At 42.1% G+C, this 20756-nt stretch overlaps 1 pseudogene; it reads left to right on the top strand.

The window, feature by feature from the left end:
• The first annotated feature begins 13342 nt into the window (after positions 1 to 13342).
• On the top strand, positions 13343 to 19127 carry LOC143304610 (uncharacterized; annotated as a pseudogene).
• Positions 19128 to 20756: the final 1629 nt, after the last annotated feature.

Consider the following 20756-nt stretch of genomic DNA (forward strand, 5'->3'; position numbering starts at 1 on the left):
TTTTCTTATTTTCACATGTCACATGTAAATACATACATATATGTATATACGACAGAGGATTCGGCCGAATAACGTGATTAATAATAATTGATAATAACACGAGGCGATTCTTTATGCAGAAATAAGAAGGACATATAGAATACAAGTTTTCTTATGTGACGCTTCGTTCTCGAGAAAATCGGCTTTGAAAATTTGTCAATGATTCTATGCTCGAACGTGGCTAATTCCGAAATGGGCAGTAGTACGTAAACAACCGTAATTCCTGTAATCTTAGTAAAGCAATTATCTACCTTAGGTAGATATAAATATATAATAGATATATAAATAAATGCAGCGAATTTTTATCATTATTATTGGTAAATGTTCGCAAAACATGTCCATGATTCTTTGACATGTCGTCAAGGTCATCAACCCGAGCAGTGTTACAAAGCTTTTGTTCGAGTGTCGCCGTTCGTTAAAAACTTATTATTTAAAAAATGTTTAAACGAAAGTACATCATTTTTCGCACATTATTTACATTGAAATACAAGCTGATTCTTGATTAACTTAAAATTCGATTTGCATCACTGTTATCATATATATGATAAAGTATAATATTATTATATTCAATTATAATAATCAATGTATATATGTATATATGTATATTGATCCTACTGTATCGAAATATCAAATAATTGTAATATAAACTTTTCAATGTGACAATAACTTTTTAACAAACGGCGACATCTAATTGAAATCTTCGCAATGCTTTACTCAGGTTAACGACCTTGTATTATTTTTGAAAAATGACAAGCGACATGATAGATATAGAAGAAAGTATGTCGGTGCTAAAATTTGTATCAATAACGTCATTACTGATTGTGTTCGCTATTCTCACGTATACCGCTATAGGCTAACGCCCCATTCATTCGATCCCGTTTCCTTTTTTCTGTAACAGCCAGCCTCGAGTCAGTGATTTTCTCGTGTTCTTCTACTTCTTCTCCCTATTCTCTCAACCGTTTTCCTTTGTCTTTCTCAATTTAGTTCATTATTTCGATAAAGAATATAAGAAGAATGAATTTACTGTACGAATTCTTCTTAATTTATTATACGAAGATTGATTTAGCTTCAAGGAATAAATTAAAGCAGAAACAAAATACATCCAGCGTGCTCGTGTACATACTCAAAAATGATTGATTGTAATATGCGCAAGCCTCGATGTAATAAGGAAATACTATACAATACGATACGATACGATACGATACGATACGATACGATACGATGCGATGCGATGCGATACGATGCGATGCGATACGATACAATTTCAGTAAAGAATTATTAGTAACATACATTTTGTAGAACAGAAAGCATTATTAAATTGTTTGAGAAAGTTGTATAACTTTGATTGTACACCATATGTCGTAAGATGAACTCGTTTTCTAATTATTTTCTTTACTGCTTATCTTAATGCACAACCTTATTTTACCCTTATCTTGCTATTACATTTATTTTGCTATTTTGCTATTTTGCTATTTTATTATTTTGCTATTGTCTATTCAATCTAACGTATTCGAACGTTATCCAACTACTAACCATTATGTGTATACGTCTATCTATTATTTATTGCACAAATCTTTACCTTTTTATCTAATTTACCTAGTTAATTAGCTACGCACTTTATCTTCGCACTGTCCTTCTTCTTCTTTTCCAATTTCTTCATCAGTCTACAGCCCTATTTTTACTCCTTTGTTCTTTATCTCTCCTATACTAAATATCTATATATGCTATTACTGATCCCTCTAATTGCCTATACTCTCTTGTCACGAACTCAAATAAATAAATAAATATATATATATGAACTAGCAAGAAACTATAAACTCTGGCATAACAAGATTATTGTACGCTATACACTATATATTAAATCGATTCGATTCAACGATAGTTTACATTTTCGAAATAATTCTTGTAAATGGAGTGTTTTATTAATTCGAGTAACTTCCCATTATAAAAACTTCATCGTGAAAGGGGGGAATGAGAAGTACTATAGTTTAGGTCGGAGGAAAGTAAAAAAGATCGATATTGAGATGAAAGAATCGTATAACCTAAACAGGACAGCTAATTATTCTTACATAATTTTTAGTCTACATAACAGTGTAATTCTTGCATCGTTCTATATAGTTTTCATAATTCTGGTATATCAAAATACGATTTGGTAATAAATACAGAAATTCCATTAGCGAACATTAATTAAAATCCAATACGATCATAGAATGTCAGACTTTCGTTTCAAGTTCCTTGATCGAAGATAACTTGACTACGCGCTAGATTTCGCGTTCGACCTTCGATTTGATAACGTTAGGATAACATTTCGATGAGAATGCATTTATCACCTCACGCGGAGCGATTAAACCGACTCACATAAGATTTCATACACGTGAAAAGTGATATCCTTATTAAAAGAAAAACGAAACACGACATACTAGTACTAATAAAAGCGTTCCACAAATAGATAAAACTAAAACTACTAAAAATATTGCTAGCACTCTACAAATACTTTCCCCCTATATTAAAACAATATTTACTTTTTTTCTCTGCATTACTACAACCAAAAATTTAAATGAAAATGATTTCAATTAAATGATTTCTGCACATTTTTATTCGTTACTTATTCCACGACGATCCTTCTTTCCACATACTAGAATCTCCAACGTTCGAATTTTTCCAACGTTCGTAATTCGAATTTTTCTGTAGTTGTTTAAACGCATAAAGACGTTAAACATCTATAACGACATAATAACAAAGTGGATGCGTAGACAAGCACGGGCTGGAATTCGATAGCTCCGTTTCACATACAGAAGTCACCAAATTGCATCATGAGATGGTGAATTCCAATTTCCATATCGATCTTTAAACACATAAAGGTGTCGAGCGTCGACGAGTCAACATAGTAGTTTCGTAGACGAGTTAGAGGTCGAACTGGAGCTCGATAACTCGTCTTCTTGGCTTGACGGATTCACTTAGAACACGAAACGTCCATATACAGCGCGTTGCGAGAGAAAGAAGTCAGCGTGCGCGCGCGCTGCACGTGCACCGGGAGTCGGCCTTCCCAGAGAGTTAGGATGAGTTCGTCCGATGTTGCAGGGGTGGCGAGGCTTTTCTGGTCCCGATAAAATTGAGAAGGCGTCCTGTCGCCTAGTAGTTCGTTCTCTATTATTTTGCGTAGGCGTCGGGCGTCTGACTCGCCCAGCTCTTAATGAGTTCCTTTTTGAGGAATTCGTACTGCTCGCTCTCCGGTGGATTGACTAAGATGTCGCGGATGAGTCGGACATGAGGTTTATCGATATTCGAGATGGCAGCATTATATTTGGCCTCCTCGCTCGTAATCTGGGCGTCTTTGAACTGTGCCTCCAACACATTAAACCATAGCTCTACATCGTCCGCCCAGGACGGTGGTATGCGGACCTGAGCGTTTACCGCGTCCACGTTAGCGAGCTCGTTCTTGTCGGTAGTCGTCATCTCGAACACTCTAATACTCGCGTAGTTCGAAGTCTTGTCGGCACTCTCCCGATTATTTCTATCACTCAGATCACCTCGGGGTCACCAATGTGGAGGATAGATCTGTTTTGATGTAGCGAAATAACGTAGACGAATTATTGCCGTCGCAATCCGTTAAATATATCTTCAATCAAATAGTTAATTACAGACAAATTACGAGTCCGCTGGTATAATTTTGTGTCACGGAATAAATACCCGTGAAACACTCAGAGAAACTTCGTAGATCTGTGCGATGCCTGTTTAAGCGTCAAAATGCTTCGACTCTGTTCGATGAACTCTCACGCTCGTGATTGCGTCTGCTTATTTATACTGGTCAGGGGACAGCCGGAAAATTTGAACTCGACTGCGTTTGACGGTTGTAAGTAGCGGAGTTCATTACTCCTTACAATACTTGTGACCTAACGGTCTTGATACTCCGAAGCAAAACAACAACAGGATTTGACTTGTCCTGCTCACGTGCCGCTACAGTGCTTTCCGGAATGGTTTGGTAGAGCAGGTCTTGCGATCGTCTGGACAGTTCCAAGTTGGTCTGAAGAATGCGCATTTTCTCAATCACCTAAAGTTTCCATGGCTTCCTCCGTGCCAGCCTCCTTCCTCGCGGGCTTTGAGTGGGGCATTCCCTGCAGCGGCGAGCCCTTTTCGTTGTCACGTGCCACCGCAGATCACGCTTGCTTCCGCGTGTCGCAAGGGTGACGCCACGAGGACCTTGCTCGGATCCAGGGTCTGCGACAGAAGGCGACCGGCCTTCTCCCACTTCTGGTCCTCGGAGACCTCCAGAACGACGTCTTCGGTCATAGTTTTACGTATCCTTGCCACTCTGATGCCGACCTCGGCCACAGGGACCTTGTCCTGGGCCGCGGTCGACACTTCCGCGTAAGATTGGCCTGATTGTCCTTCAGCGTGCTCGTTACCGCCGATGATCGCGGTGTGTTTGGGGGAGGCAGCTTGTCTCCCGCTCCTTGTACGTTCTCCAATTCTCTCTCCGGGGCTTTCCTCGTGCTCTTCGCCCCTGTCCCCGGAGTTCTCTTTGTCGGTTGTTTCCCTGCCAGCTCCTTCTTTTTGTCTCTTCCTCTTTCAACGGTCTGCCATTCCATAGCAACCGCTTGTCCTTCCTTGGACGCCGGAGTGTGCGGAACGCCAGGCTCCACCCTTCTCGTGGTCTCCTCGGAGACGACCTCCATTTCCCTTCTTCTTTCCATGTTTTGGAGGCGTTCCTCCATCAGCTGGATCAGCAATGGGCCTAGCTCCTCCATTTTGCGTTCGATCGCGGCGAGACGCGCTGTCCCGCCGTTCTGCTCTTCCGTGGAGCGCGAGGCCAGCACTTTTCGGAGCGCCTCGTTCTCCGCCTCTAATGCCGCTATGCGCCCTTCCATGATCGGGAAGGCGCCAGGTGCGGTGTCCATCTTTTTCACAATCTCTGTTGCGCCAGCGGCGATTGACCTCGCCGCTTCTCTCAGCATCTCCACGTGTGTGTCGTTGAGGTTGCGAGATGTTTCGACAACCTTGGTTACCTCGGAAGCGGGACGGAGCAGTTCCGCTCGCCTGTCCGCCGTAGTAAATGTCCTCATCTCGACGGCCAGTTCCGTGGAAAGATATGGAGATCCGTTGGCCTTTCTCTTCTTCGCGCGGGGCGCTCCGACAGAGCAGGTCTCTTCTTCCTCCGAAATTTGCTCGGTCCGTAGGCTCCCCGTGTTCAGTGAGGAGCGGAAGGACCCCTCCTCAAACCCCACCGTCTTCCTCGTACGTCTGGAGCTAACGTGTATAGGCTCAGCAGCCAACTTCGCTTCGTCCCCTCTTCTCATGGTTTCATCCGCCTCTTTCTCCTCCTCTAAAATTGTGTCCTTTGTTCCCACTAGGCGCGCAAAATGAACACTCATACCCGCGCCTGCCACTGCCACCAGTCACTATCACTTTCATATGGCCGGCAGGACGCATTTTCGGCGCGCATACCAGTATGGTTGTGTCCGTGTAGTTCCCCTGGTAGCTCGTGCTGAGGCACTGTTGTCACGTGTTCCAATATGGCTTTCACACCATCACAAACTCACACGTGATTTTATTTCACTTGTCACGTCCTTTCAGGACCGAATTCCGCTACTTTTACACCCACTATCTTTTACAGGCACTATCCCTTCATTGGCTAACTTCCTTGACCGAATTCTCCGGTTTTCCCGGAGATTTCGACCACGCTGACAGCTTCGTCCTCTCTACGACTGCTCCACACAGGTGCTCATCACAGACACTACCTATATTTCAAATATCCCAGAGCGGTCGATGCCCGTATGGAATCGATAAAGATTGGACCCACATAAAAATAAGTATAAAGCTCAGGAGTACGTCGTTTGGGTATTCAATTGTGTGTTCACTATCGTTACTATTCACACTCCGCACATCGTAGTACAAATCGACAAATTTTTACAATTTATTAATTTATCAACCACAGTTGATCATTTTACAATCCACAGAAAAATGCTCGATATTCTACTTTGTGTTTGAAGATACATAAAAAATATATATTTGACGGAGATGAAAGAACACCAGAGCCTTTGGAATTTTGGATAATCCCGCAACATTGTAATCTAGACAATTGTAGTTATTCAATCCGATTGTAATTGTTCGAGAGTTGTGATAATGAGCTTGGGCTCGAGGCGACAGTCAGTCGCCGAACGTAGCCGCGGTCACGGGATGAACAAACGGGGTCTAACAAAGGTATGGAGTAATTCTATAGCTCTCCTTAAAGGAAATATTCGTGGCGACACGCGACAGTAAACATTCCAACGGTTTCTGTCCCGTGGCTCGCCACACGCAGACCCTATTCTTCGAGTAAGATGACTGCCAGATGTCGATGCGTCTCCGCAGTACATGTTCGGCTAGCTCGAGGGCCCGTTATAAATCCTAAGATTTAGTCAACTAAAGTCCTTCAAACAGACAAACAGTCTTTGTCCCAACTACGAGAAGATACAGGATACCTATTTTTCAACGAACGACGTCTCCCACTAGAAACTTTCTCTCGAGGGCAGCTAGCATCTCTTTCTAACCACCGATATAGAAATTGACCAATTAGCAGCAACGCCAATTTCCCTTACTTTCTAAACGAAGGTTGCCCTCTACGAATCCGATGATCTCGCGTCCTTAGACACACCCCATCATAGTTTTCCTCGGTGGCATCATCGGGACGGAGATGCATTCTTTTTGCGATCTCATCGACGGGGAGTAACGCCTTACGGTTCGTGAGTGTTACACGCTTGAGTTAGTGTATCGCGCAAGTAGATCTATCATCCCGTCACATATATTCTCCAGATATTAGTTCCTATCTGTATACCCACGTCGTTATTAACAAGATGTTTATGTATTTCCGTTATCCTTATTTTAAAATTCACTGTTATTTTGGGAATTTGTTAAAAAATCTCTTAATCCTTTTAGGAGATGTATGGCTAAACTCAGATCACAGGTTTTTTTTATTTTATTGATTACATTCACAATTTTTCCAGTTTGGACATTTGGTAGAACTTTTTAGCTGTTAGATTATCATGTGGGTGGCTACCCCCAGTGGGATACCATCTTCGTGTTTGTTAGGTTGTGTCCTTTATGAGGTCTGCTGGGTGTTTCCTTTTCAATCTTCTATCCATGTGTTGATCATTTCCACAGCTAGTCGGTTTGGTTTCCTATTCTTTCTTTATATTTTCCTGCGTGTCTGTTAATTTCCTCTTTGTCCGTTGGTATTCCCAGGTCCTTCCGTATATCCTCGTTTCTAACGTACCACGGGGCGTTTTATACTATTGTTCTAAGAATTTTAGCTCGTACTGTCTCTATTTTGTTTATATGGCTCATTGCTGCTGTCCCCCATAGTGGTATTCCTTACGTCCAGATTGGTTTTATGATCGTTTTGTATATTTTTAATTTATTTTTTATGCTTAATTTGGATTTTCGACTTGTTAGCCAATGCATTTGTCTCCTTGTTGTCTGTATTTTGTCTATTATTGATTTTGTATGCTGTTTCCATGTGAGTTGTGTTTCTAGGTGGAGTCCTAGGTATTTGACTTGCCTTGTTTGCGGTATGTGCGTGCCCTTCAGTAGGATGTTTGGTGGTGCCTGTTTTCGCAGTGTGAATGTAATATGGTTGCATTTATCGGGGTTTGCTGTTATTTGTTTATCTTGCAGCCACTTTTCTATTTTTGTGACATGTTCTTGTAGTAATTTGTTATTGGCAGTATTTTGCTATTGGTAGTTGTTGGTATGTTGGCCGTGTATAGTGTGTATAGTATTGGTCCTAAGACGCTTCCGTCCGGAATCCCTGCCTTGATGTCTTTAACTTCCGAGTATGTGTCCTTGATTTTTATTACGAAGGTCCTGCTGCTTAAGTAAGATTTTCTTAACTGGTATATTTGCTCCGGGAATTGTTTCCTGATTGTTTGTAATAGGCTTTCGTGGTTTATTTTGTCAAATGCTTTCTCTATGTCCATATAAGAGGGCTGTACAGTATTGTTTGTTTTCTAATGCTAGTATTATTTCGTTAATGAGCCTGTGCATTTGCTGTATAGTGGAGTGTTGCTGTTGTTGATATTATGTGGTGTAAATGTGTTGTACAGGTAGTTGGAAAATTCTTCAGCTTGCTCTTCGTTGCTTCTTGCCCATGTGTTGTCTGCTCTTCTGATTGCTGGTACCATTTTTGTTGTCTTCTTTATTCTTTTTGTGGCTTTCCATAGCTAGTAGTTGTAGTTCTCGTGAGCAGATAGTGACTCGATGAACTTTGTGAACTCGTTGTTGTTGTGCTCTTTTATTTTGTTTTTTGTTTCTTTTGTGAGTTTGTTTAGGTGTTTTTTTTCTTTTGTTCTGTGTTTTTGCCATTTTGCTTTCGCTTTTCTTTTTTCTCTAATTTTTTCAAGTATGTCTGCTGGAATTATTTTTGTTTGTCTGTTGGTTGCTTCAGGTATAGTGGTTGCCCATGCTGCTTCTTGGATAGTTTCTGTCAATGTTGTCACTGCCTGTTCGATGCGTTCGGGTGTTTCCAATGGGATGTTGCAGTTGGTTTTGCTCTCGATTATTTCTTTAAAAGTTTGCCATTTGGTGGTTTTGTTGCGTGGTGTCTCTGGATTGCTATAAAGTATTGGTTTGTATCTGTATGCAATTATTATGCGTGTATGATCGGAGCTAAGCTCGAGACTGGGTGTTATTTTTAGTTTATTTGCGTTTAGTCTCCTTGTAACTGCAAAACTGAGTAGGTCAGGGATTTTGCTCAGGTCTGTCGGCCAATATGTCGGTCTTCCTGTGGATAATATATTGAGGTTGTTGTTTCTAATGTATTTTTCCAGAGTTCTACCTCGAGTGTGGCAATTCTTGACCCTGATCTTGATGTTATTGCCACTATTGTCGATATACGCTTTTGGCAGGACGATAATCGCCGATTGCGTGTCCATGGCGCCCTTCGTATCATCTGCACTTCCACCTCTCCACCATCTTTAATTTTGAGCTCCTTTATCAGGGCCTCAACAAGTTCCTCCCTACTCACCAGGGGATTCACCTCCTTGATCTCGGTCGACACCTTATCCTGTAAAGGCGTCGCTCGCACCTTATCGCCTATGAGCTCATTTAGCTTATTGGCAGCAATTTCCACATCGCTGTCAGTCCTCATCTCTATCAAAATATCATCAACTCTTGTTTTTCGTATACCAGATCTTTCCTTTAGGATGTCCTTCGCTACCATTAACTCTTTGTAAACTTGCAGCCATTCCTTACCCTCTCCTACTTTGATAAGAATGGCCTCAGGCCTTTTACGGGCTCTCGGCATCCTCGGCCCTCGATCTTCGATAGGCAGAGGGAGATGAGCCGGTTGCGATGAACATAATCGCGGTAACGTCGGGTGGAAACAACACGGATGGTTGCGATGAAGTTTTCGTAGAATGTACAGAGTATCGTGCAAACTATAGAGTCGAACAGACAAGGCCTAGTTCTAAGACGCGAAGGAAAAGCGAGAATAAGGCGGCTACGAGCAAATTTGAGGTAGTGCGAATACGAGATATCAATCTGGCCTCTTGTTGGCGAAGGACGTTTAACAAGAGGCGCAAGAAGGCGACAACATACAAGACAGGGGATCTAGTGAAGGTCGAGAGGACGTAGGGTGGTCCTGGGCTGAAGTTGCAGTCAAAGTTCCTTGAGCCGTACCGCGTAGTGAAAGTCTTGCGGAATGGTACAACGAGAAAGCGAATATGAAGGGCCGCCAACGACCTCCACGGCGGTTGATCACATAAAATGGGGGGGGGGGGCGTTGTTGAAGTGATGCGGCAAATAATAACAATTGTTTGAGGGACGGTTGTGCGTAATCTTCGTCATGTGATCCAAGTCTGCATACTCTTGGATCACCATACTATACACGGCTTCGAATTGCTTGTCGCGTTGGAATCGGCGATAAAGAGAGGCGAGTCTACTCATTGCAACGGACCTTAACGTCCCAAGCGTGGGAAGCTTCTCGTTGAATGGCAGGGCGACGATGTATCGCCCTTCCTTGTTGCGTTGGACATGGTTGCGGAAATGCTCTTCACATTGCAATTTCGATTCCGATAAATGTATGGTGGATGGTCCTTCATCGATTTCCCAAAATCGTGCGAGATCCGCTTATATGTCGGTTGTGGTAGCGTGAAACGAGTGTGTACATCGATTGAGCGGGTGGGCTCCCCCCGATAACCCAACCGAATCGAACCTTTTGCAAACACAACTCAGTATCCATGGAGTGGGATATTTTGCTCTGCCCGACACATAATGATGCTAAAGTTGGTCTCGAACTTAATAATATTTCGATTGGGCTTGGTATGTAGAATGCTGGGTCGGCTAATCTTAGATTTTTGGGTATCTGGATGGCGGACCGATCGATTGGTCTGGGACTAACGACGATATTGTTGGGATTATTAAGAACGTTGCTGTACATTCATATTTGCCATCCATAGAAACAATGGTTGCCGTTATCTGGCTCCTAGCGACTGTAGTCAAGTCGTCGAGGGCGCCGATTGGGACCGAACTGTTAAGGTAAAGAAAGGATTCGGAAATACAAATAGTTTACTTTATTTCACACACAGCAGCTATGCACATATCTTACACTCTGAAGACCTCGACAACCTTGTTGCACGCACGCTTGTTCTCAACCGACTCTTCCAGATTCTTCTAACATCTGGCAACAGTCTTTTGTCTCTATTAAGACCTGGACACCCTCTAATGCTTACACACACATTCACATGTACAGTATAAATGTATCATCTACCCAACACGAACATCTCCTTCGTTTCATGCCGAGGGAGTTTGCGAATTTCTCAGTCATGAAATTCATACTATATCCAATGTCTAGCTCGGCTCGGATTGGTAATGCTCTTTTGTCTAGCACATCGATCTGTGCTGTGACCAGCAGATCATGATGCAGTGTGACGTTTGGAGATGTGTTTGTCAACTCGGCCCCCCTTTTTGTGGTCTGCTTCTTTAGTCAGTTTTGCTCCGGTTGGGATTTAGACGAGGAGTTTGAGACGGTGCCCTTGGTCCGTGATGGGCGTGACTCATACGAAGCATGAACTTTCGTATCTCTTGGAGCCGAAGGTGTACGTTTCTGTGAAGATTCGGATGTCCGTCACGCATGGTGGAACGAACTCGACTTCGATGATCCAGATGGCGATTGTCCATTAGAGGATCGTTTGTGCGATGAACGACTGCCCGACGACCGACCGCTCGATGAACGGCTGCCCGACGACTAATCGCTCGACGACCGTGAAACTGCCTGTGTTTGTTGTCGGTTTAGGTCAGTATGGTGTCGTTGCCCGCAGATATGACACGAACTCGCTGTACACTGTGTCCTCGAGTGTCCTCTGCCTAGACAGTTTGTACATAGCGATGCCTTCTTTTATGAATTGAAAACGTTTTGTAGCCGATTTGGCTTTGAAGACCTTATAATATCTGAGTTCGTGGAGTCCGTTGCAGGTCGGACACACCAGCGTCCTGCTGGTTGTGGTAAAGGTTCGCCCATGCGGTGTGTTTTGTCGGTGACGATGATGTTTGTGGGTTGACCCTTTTGTTTCCTTTGCTTTAGAGAGGAGTTGATTTCCGTTTTGAGAAAATCCATCAGATGTTGATAGGATGGCACTTGTTGGTTTTGAAACGTGCGTTGCCATTTATGCATGCTGGCCGAAGGTAATTTCGACGCGAGCAACTCGATAAACACTACATCTGATGTTACAGGTTGTCTTAATTTTTCGAGCGCTTTGAGATTAACGTTGACGGTTTCTAGCAAATTCTCTATGGCTTCTGGAGTTTCCTTTTTGATTTCGGGATAACTGCGCATCAATTCCCAATGACGCATACAGATCCTGAGGGAACAATTAAATTTCTCCTTCAAGGTGTTAAGCGCGATGGAGTAATTGGCCTCTGTGAGTTCCCATGATTGGATACTTCGTGCGGTCCATCCAGTTATAGATGAGCGTAGATGTTGGGACTTTTGGACCTTTGTTAAATTTTCATTGCGGTCCACTGTGGATGAGAACGTGTCGTAGAAATAGGCACCGTCAAATTGGGGCAAGCGGACCTCTGGTAAAGTGATTGGTGTCGGCTCCGGTTTTCCGCATGTATCGCGTGTTTTTGTTGGCGAAGCGGTTATTGCTGGTATTTGGTCAAAGAGATTTAGGATCCGTATTTCAATCTCCAGACGATCTTGCGATAAAGAATCTGCACGAGCAATTTCCCCCTCATCTAACGCTTCTAATTCATCTTTAACCGCGCTGATCTTCCTCCCATTCTCGTCGAACGATTTACGGCAAGCTATTAAAAAGTTCTTGTCTACCCGTCCAGACGCTTCATATTCGTCGAGTTGACGCTTCGTGGTTGCAAATCGGCTGACTAAGGCGCTTCGTCTCCGCCGCGATGTGCTGATCGGTTCAGCTTGGACCATATTTGATTTTAATAATAGGAACGAGTTTACCTTAGTCGAATGGACGTTGTCCGGTCGCGAGGGCTGGAGTGCAAATGTTTTAGGCGACGTAACAGTTAGTATACCATTGTATAAATATCTCAATACCTGATCGTTATTTTTACAACCGCGGACGCTAACAGAAAATTATTTTACGTGAAGATACAATTATGGAAATTGATAATTGTTCGACTAATCAAATTACATCGGATGCAATTTAAATTCTAGAGAAAAATGACGCGCCCGGGAGAATAGATGGCGTTAAATGCAATGATCCAAATTGAACTGAAAAGTCGTTATGTATTTAGAGGACTTGTGTGTAGAGGATGGTTGATCGTGAGATTTATTAGACGAGATTGCCCGTTGTAGAAACCGTCAAGTATATTTTAAAATGATTAAATAAATAAGAACAGATAATGTTCGCAAAGACACTCGCACTAACGGATTCGCTCAGACAGTGTATAATCGCTCGCTGATAACTTGTGAGTAACTGATCAATACTCGGTAGATAGTCGGTAGAGTCATAGGACGAGGCGGATCGAGAGCGACTCATGTTGTTGTTGTGCCTTGCAACACGGACTCCGCCTTGATGAACGAAACATATCGATAGGTAAACTCCGAACAAAAGAAAGTCGCAATAATAACCGATCCACCAGCGCAAAATGAAGCATCGAAGCAAGCATGGCTCGCCGTTTTCAACACGTTAAGCGATCAGATGAACCAACTGATGGCTCAGATGTGTGCGACGAGTATCAACCATTATTCGCGTCGGCGATCGAGATTGAAAAGTCGGAGTAGATCGAGGTCGCGAGAAAGAACGTACGATTCCGGCCTGTGCTATTATAACCAGACATTACGAGAACGCGCGCGAAAATGTCGATCCCCGTGCAATTGGAAATAGGGAAATGCGACCAGCCGTCCGTAAACGCGGCATACGACGACGGCTTGGAAATCCGCCGCATCTGCGTCAAGGAAAAGCTGACAAACATTTCGGTTTTAGTGGGCACTGGTGCCGACATATGTGTTTATCCGCGCAATAAGGTACGTGCGAAATCCTGCGACCATACGTACCGGAATCGTTACGACGCACTGTATTTCAGTCGCTGCATGGGCTTTCCCATCCGGGGATACGAGCTACGAAAAAATTGGTGACGACGCGTTTCGTCTGGCCGTCCATCAATAATGATTGTCGAACGTGGACGCGACAATGTATACCGTGTCAAAGGTGCAAAGTCACCAGGCATGTATCCTCACACGTCGGAACGTTAAGAACGTTAGCAGACCGGTTCGAACACATATACTTAGACATTATCGTCATGCAATATTCGCGAGGTTGTCGATATTGTCTAACGAGTATCGATCGTTTTTCGTGTTGGCCCGAAGCCGTTTCCATTGCTGATATGGAAGCGCCACCCGTTGCCTCGGCCCTCCTTTCGACTTGCATAGCTCGTTTCGGCGTCCCCTTAAAAATAACGACCGACCAAAGACCACAATTTGAATCGCGACTGTTTGAGGAGTTATGCCGGTTGCTCGGTGTCAAGCACTTAGGCACGACGGCCTATCATCCCGCGCCTACACAGACAACTGAAAGCGGCAATCGAGTGACACGATACGAACAACTGGGTCGAAATTCTGCCGATAGTACTATTAGGCATTCAAACCGAGATAAAGGAGGGCCTAAATGCAACGGCAGCCGACATGACTTACGGCACCGGCATACGATTGTCGGCGGAATGTTTCTTAGCAACCAAGCAGCGGGCCAACTCGGAATACGCGAACCGGCTAAAAGAACGGATGGAGAAGGTCAGGCCATACCCAGTGACGCGTCATGGCGAAAAGAATATTTTCATTTTTAAAGAACTAGAATCATCGCTGTATGTTTTCTTGCGCTATAACGCAAGGCTCTTTACAGCCGCGGCACAACGGGCCGTTTAAAGTTGTAAAAAGGGATGAAAAAAATTATATTATTAAAATAAGTAATCGCGACGTGTCCATAGACCGATTAAAACCCGCGTTTGTAGTACCGGACGATTTAGAGGAAAAAACCGCCGAATCTCGTAACGTACTGATTCCGGTAGGTTAAGCGAACGCCCGCGACGAAAGCGATGCAAACAAGAACAATCGAATAGCGGAAGAAAACACCAGGAATGAGTACGTTACGCGGTCTGCGCGAAGAGTACGTTTTCGCGATTGGTTTCAGGCAGGTTTCGTGTAAGAACCGTAAATTGTCGGACACAGAATATATTGTATATGTTCAACTTTTAAAATTGCGACGACTTGCGAGAATAGTGTAAATAATTTTTTTACGAATATGACCTAATAATCACGTTATCACTGGTAGGGGGTGATGCAGCGGCACATGAGTCATAGGACGTGGCGAAAAATATCGATAGGTAAACTCCGAACAAAGCAAAGTCACCGTTATGGGCAACCGTCGATCTAAGATGAATTCAAATTTTCTGACTCCCCCCCCTCCCCCAATATAAATAAACGGACGCGATCAGGAGAGAGTTAGTATATACAGAGTATATACGAATTATCGATCAATATCTACGAGTTATTATCCGAGACATTATCCGAGTTATAGTTATCGAGTTTTTCGCGAGTGATCATACCCTAGCTTCGCGAATATATTTGTACGCGCGCCTCTCGACGGTATTTATGTTTATTCTTATTTATTTTATTTATTCTAAATATATTTGAATCCGTTTAAACTGGTGTAGTTAAACTGTAGTTAAACTGGTCGGGGGAGAGTCGGAAAATTCAAATTCGTCTTCATTCGACAGTAGCACGTAACGGCGACATTGTTTTGCCTGGAGTTTATTTACTATTACATTATGTATGTCCTAACGATATTGATACTCCAAGGCAAAAAAACAACAACATGATTTGAATTGTCCTCTAGCTCATGTGCCGCTACATGTACTTTCAAGGACCAAAACTGGCACAATTCCGCTTGTGACGCGAAACGGAGATTATCATTTCACTTCCTTGAACGCATTTTGCCATTGAAAGACGCTAATTTCTGTGACTTGCTTTATCTCTGTCATAAATGTTTATATTTAAAATTTCATAGTTTTTGTGCAAACGTAAAAGGTAAGTAAATATTAATAAATATTATAATAATATAATATAGTACTGTATAATAATATTAATAAATGCTTCGCTATTTACTAGTTTTATGTCCATTAAAGTATATTGTATTTTTCATTAGACTACTTTCATTTTTATTTGGTGTAATAATAAACATATACGTTAATATTCATTGACATCAGTGTAATTGTAAGCTTCACTGTAAATTTAATAAAATTGATAAGAACGGAATTGTTAAAAGGGTATATATGTATAATTAAACTAGATTTTATTCTCAACGTTACTCCATTATTTTACTATTGTTCCATATAAATATTTTTTTTTATATAATTTACATATGTTTCTAAGTTAAGTGTTTGTATTAATTTTATATATGTCATAATTTCAACCACAATATTAAATTATGGTATGTATTATTAAAAAGTGTAGTTTAATGTATATGTCGGAGATGAAAAGAACACCGGAGCCTTTGGAATTTTGGATAATCCCGCAACATTGTAATCTAGAGTTCACTATAGCTGTGATTAAACAATTGTAGTTACTCAATCCGATTGTAGTTGTTCGCGAGTTGTGATAGTGAGCTTGGGCTCGAGGCGACAGCCAGTCGCCGAGCGTAGCCGCGCTCAGGGGATGAATCCTTTGTCTAACAAAGATATGGAGTAAATCCATAGCTCTCCTTAAAAGAAATATTTGTGGCGGCACGCGACAGTAAACGGTTTCTGTCCCGTAGCTCGCCACACGCAGACCCTATTCTTCGAGTAAGATGATTGCCAGATGTAGATGCGTTTCCGCAGTACATGTTCAGCTAGGCTGAGGGCCCGTCATAAATCTTAGAATTTAGTTGACTAAAGTCCTTCAAACAAACAGTCTTTGTCCCAGCTACGGGAAGATAGGAGAGCCCTATTTTTCAACAAACGGCGTCTCCCACTAGCAACTTTCCCTCGAGGGCGGCTAGCATCTTTTTCTAACCACCGATATGGAAATTGACCAATTAGTAGCAACGCCAAATTCCCTCACCTTCTGAACGAAGGCTATCCTCGACGAATCCGATGATCTTGTGTCCTCGGACACGCCCCATCATAGCTTTCCTCTGCAGCATCATCGCGACGGAGAGTCATTCTCTCGTGAGGTCGTATTAGCGAGTTACTTAGAGTCTGTACGCTCGGTGGATATTCCACGTTTTCGCAAAGAGTCCAACTTAGATTTTTGTGAGCACGTACATCTATCATCCCGTTGACCGCGGATTCGTTATTGAACCAAAGACCAACATCACTAGTATCGCGAGTGTCCAACCGCCACGGTTGATTGTCAAGTCGGTAGTATCCATACTCGTATTAACAGACCGTACCTTCGTTATAACCCAACGATGGCCAATTCCAATGAAGATTTATCAAACGTCCACAACCCTACTCCTGACGCTTCTCCGACATATATATTAAATACTTATAAAGAATTTATTTGTAGATTTTAAATATGAGTACTAGATCAAAGAATGAGATTAAAGCAATGATTACCAAAGATATATCGAATATACATGTCGGAGATGAAAGGACACCAGAGCCTTCCCTTTGGAACTTCGGGAAAATCCGTAAAACTGTAATTGAAGTTTACAGTCGTAATTAAACAATTTGCCGTCATCCTGCCCAATTGTACTTGTTTGCGATTTGTGATAATAAACTTGGGCTCAAGGCGACCATCCGTCGCCGAACGTAGCCGCGGTCAACGGGACGGGCGCTTCGCTTAACAGAGGTGTGGAATTATAGTATGACCCTCATTAAAAGAAATACCAACAGAGGTACTTGACAGTAAAACATTCCAACGGTTCCTTCGGAGAATGAATACCTGATGTTGAGGCACGTACACAGCACAGGTCCAGTTAGCCCGAGGGCCCGCTATAAAACCTGGGTTTTGCCGGCAATTAAGATTTTCCAAACGGACAGACAGTCTTTGTCCCAAACTGACCAATTGACAGCGACGCCAATTTCCCTTACTTTCGGAACGAGGGCTATACCCGACGGATCCGATGATCTCGTGTCCTTAGACACACCCCGTGATAGTTTTCCTCTGCGGCATCATCGGAACGGGAAAGGCATTCTCGCTCGCGATCTCATCGATTAAAGAGTAACATCTTCGCGATCAGTGGTTATTTCACGTTTTACTAACAAAGAACCAGACTTAGACTTTGTGAGTACGTTCTTTTGTCATCCCGTTGGCCGCGGATTCGTTATTGTGCCTGAGACCATCGTCACTAGTGTCGCGAGTGCCGAACCGCCGTGATCAATTGTCAAGACTGTAATTATTCTATCATTGCAATAAACTACACCTGTGTGTACTGTACCAATGGCTAATTCTCGAGAAGATTCATTTGACGCCCACAACCCTACTCCCAGTGCAAATCCGACATATAGATACTATTATAACGTTGTTAAATACATTCTAAATTTTTAGAGGAAATGTGGAAACCGATCTAAAAAAAATGAAAGGGGTAGAAGTAGTTCAGATGAAAAAAACACACAAGGTCCTACAAAACATAGTAAAACAGAAAAGAATGTTTTAAGCGAAACAATTTCAAGGAGGATCGCTGGTACTTCACAGATACATTCACAGGATCATCTTTTTATAGTGGAAGATGCAATACAGCCAGAAAAGATGGAACCATTAAAGTCTTCAATGACAACAAGAAATAGTAATATAAAGAGAATTTTTTCACAGAGTGAAAACACGGAGAGTAAAAATTCTAATACTATTGATGATACAGTAATCGCACCAACAGGAAATGATATTGAAGAACTTTCAATGTGCGAGAATGCACTTGAGATATTTACTTCTCTTATGAATTCCACGATGGACATCAATTCTACTTGTACGCAGAAGATTAGATTAGAATCTTTATCACCAATAAAATTAAACGAAACTGTAGTAATTAATAAAAACTTGACTAGTAGTATAGGAAAAAATAATGAACCTAAATTTACATCATCGTCGTCAATAACATTGCAGGATAAGATGCAGCAGATAAAAGAAACGATGACAAACAAAGAGTTTGATGAATTACTCACAGAAGATGAGTCATCCCCTGAAGCGAAAAAGTCTAAAGCAAATATTAAGAAACAAGGAATTAAAAAACGACAAAAACGGCAGAACAGATCTATGACATCGAGCGAAGATTCGATACTTAATACTCCAACAAAACCATCTCCGAGGGAAAAGAATACAATTACAGGATTCCAGGAAATAAGAAACACGTATAAATCGAATTCTCTATTGGATCAATATATCAAGGTATCTGTAAAAAAAAGAATTGAGGCATTTGAACAGGCAGGCATGAACAGTCCAAAACTTGCTGTTGATATTGATGCACCAACTAGAATAACTCGAACAAAAACATGAGAACAAAACACTAGAGCTGCTGCACAAACAGAAGCTTCGGAAAATGCAAACATTGCGGAGAAAGCGATTGCTCATAAATTAGCACGATAGTCGCTTGCAAAAACCAAAAAAATTCTATTAGCAAAACAGAATAAGGACGTCGATTGTTGACGACTTGGCGAGTCTTGTTGGTTTATGAGGAGATATATTTGGAAGGTTTACTGTGAGATATTATGACGACCGGCTACGAAAAAGGGCATTCTTAAGTTAAAAATAAGGATAAAGTTAATAAAGGAAAGAAAATTACGACACAGGGGTTTTGGAGCCCCCAGGCCCCGTCGGCGACTGGAGTAGCGTCCCAGGCTCGACCCGACGGTCATTATACGACTGGACGAACGACGAGAGATTTAACGAAGATTATCGTTGTAGCTGTTATACATGCGTGTAAAATTAACAAATACGAGTAGTTTTACTGTAACGTTATTACATACTTCCTGATAATTTCTCGTTATTTATACCATGAGAAAGAATCAACGAGGAACTCTTATCTCGAACGTGGATCTATTTGTCGATAATGCATGCTTGTAATGCTCGTTCATACAGTGTAAATATACGTGTAGATACGTAAACCTTTTATGACTTTTGTATCAAAGGCAGACATGCTATAATACTCGCAAGTGAAATATAATTCCACGAAAGAAAATGGAGAAAAAGAGTTTCTTTGGCAGTATGTTCTTCCTTGTTCATTACAAGTTTCCACTTTGTTGTGCTCCTGTTACATTATAATCCTGCTAGATTCACGCGCGTAAAATTTCACTTTGTTGTACTATATCGCATCATCACCATCTGTCGAACATCTGTGAGAAACGCGGTTTACTTTGTCTAAAAGCGAGAAAACGTCTAATTTAACAAATAGGATTTTCATTAACAGCGAGAAGGACATATACGATGTAATGGAGGCTGTAATGGCGTCCTAGGTCTTACGGTGGTTATCACGATGCCGGAAGTAGCGTTGAGCAGACACGTCAAGGGGGAATCAGAATCGCTATTGGGAAAACCATCACGAACATTTGTTGTTTGCGTCATCAAAATTCTATCTTCTGAGATATTTTTCGCGTTTCCGAGGTCATCGCCACTGTCCTCATCTTTGCTTTACGACGTATAATATCTCGATTTTACGGTAGTTAGAAATTTGTATTAATTGGGAGAACCTTGCAAAAGTACGCAGATCTGCTACGATAGTTAGATAGAGAGTATCGGCAGAGATCTGTTCCTTTATCGTGAAACTCTCTCGGACAACTTAAATGTTATAGATATCGGTTCTCGCAGCCAACCATTCCGTAATAAACGTAGATCGTCCAAGAAATTTGTCCATTGTCATCCGTTAATTTCGCGCGCTTTTGCTTTATTTTAGCTACGTGGGAACCTATGGGAACCTATCTTAATCCGTCTCCTCTGTGCTAAATATCGTTCACGCATAGAATCAAAGTTACATAAAACCGCGTACAATTGCATCAGGGAATAATTTTCTCGTCTCGCAGGGCGAAAACAGGCTCACGAATAATCCCTCTGTCCTGGCTATCGAATGTACCGCAAGCACGTAGTTTCAAGCGTCCGTTCTCTAGAAAATGCGAAACAATTTAAGGCCGACGGTCGAGTCAACGGTGCGACAGTCGAGTCGGAAAGATCAGAAAGACAAATTGTCATAGTCCGAACACACCGGGGAGCAGAAACGCACTTCCATGATCATTTGTATCGTTGTTCGTAAGCTGTTGATTTTTCTTTTTCTGCGACGCTGCTATACCCTACGCTCTATGCTCTATAC

Source organism: Bombus vancouverensis, unplaced genomic scaffold, assembly GCF_051014615.1.
Source record: "Bombus vancouverensis nearcticus unplaced genomic scaffold, iyBomVanc1_principal scaffold0043, whole genome shotgun sequence".
NCBI lineage: Eukaryota > Metazoa > Arthropoda > Insecta > Hymenoptera > Apidae > Bombus > Bombus vancouverensis.